Source organism: Mauremys reevesii, linkage group 17 (genome assembly GCF_016161935.1).
Source record: "Mauremys reevesii isolate NIE-2019 linkage group 17, ASM1616193v1, whole genome shotgun sequence".
NCBI lineage: Eukaryota > Metazoa > Chordata > Testudines > Geoemydidae > Mauremys > Mauremys reevesii.
Window position 1 is genome coordinate 18,887,555 of NC_052639.1, and position 794 is coordinate 18,888,348.

The following is a 794-nucleotide window of genomic DNA, read 5'->3' on the forward strand; positions in this document are numbered from 1 at the left end:
GGAATGGTGGTTGAAGTATGAAGGCATATGGATGTTAGCATATCTGGCACGTTAATACCTTGCAACGCTGGCTACAAAGTGCCATGAGAGAGCCTGTTCTCACTTTTAGGTGATCATTATATAAGACACGGGCAGCACTATCTCCAGTAAATGTAAACAAACTTGTTTGTCTCAGCTGATTGGCTAGAACTCCGAAGTAGGACTGACTGACTCTAAAGTTTTACATTGTTTTCTTTTGAGTGCACTTATGCAACAAAAAATCTACATATGCAAGTTGTAAATTTAATGATAAAGAGATTGCACTATAGTACTTTTTATATTTTACAGTGTAAATATTTGGTAATAAAACTATAGCATAGTCAGCACTGTACACTTTGTATTCTGGGTTGTAATTGTGTCAGCAACCTGCCCAGTTGCCTGCTGCCAGGGGATGCAGACATTTCTTGTAAGGCACATAAAGGGGCTATTTGGTGTTGAAGCAACATGCAGGAATGTGCATTTATGAGGAGGGAATTTCCATCTCTTCAGTAGCTGTACATCAGGGCCCCAGTGGCCTAATGGATAAGGCATTGGCTTCTGAAGCCAGAGGATTGTGGGTTCAAGTCCCATCTGGGGTGAAAATCTACTTTCTTCCTGTATATTGCAAGGAAACCTTGGCCTTTATATTAAACAAGGAAGCTGGGAGATGTTTGAGCACAAAGTCCTGGGATCTTGGGAACAATCACCAAGGGATATTAGAAGGCTCAGTCTGGTGACCTAATGGATGCAACCACACCTCCCCATCCCAGGGTAGT

The 794-nt window shown here is 41.9% G+C and overlaps 1 non-coding gene across 1 annotated transcript; it reads left to right on the forward strand.

Annotated features, from left to right (window-relative positions):
• The first annotated feature begins 543 nt into the window (after positions 1–543).
• TRNAQ-CUG lies at positions 544–617 on the forward strand. Its single transcript has one exon. It is a non-coding gene; the product is annotated as a tRNA-Gln (tRNA).
• Positions 618–794: the final 177 nt, after the last annotated feature.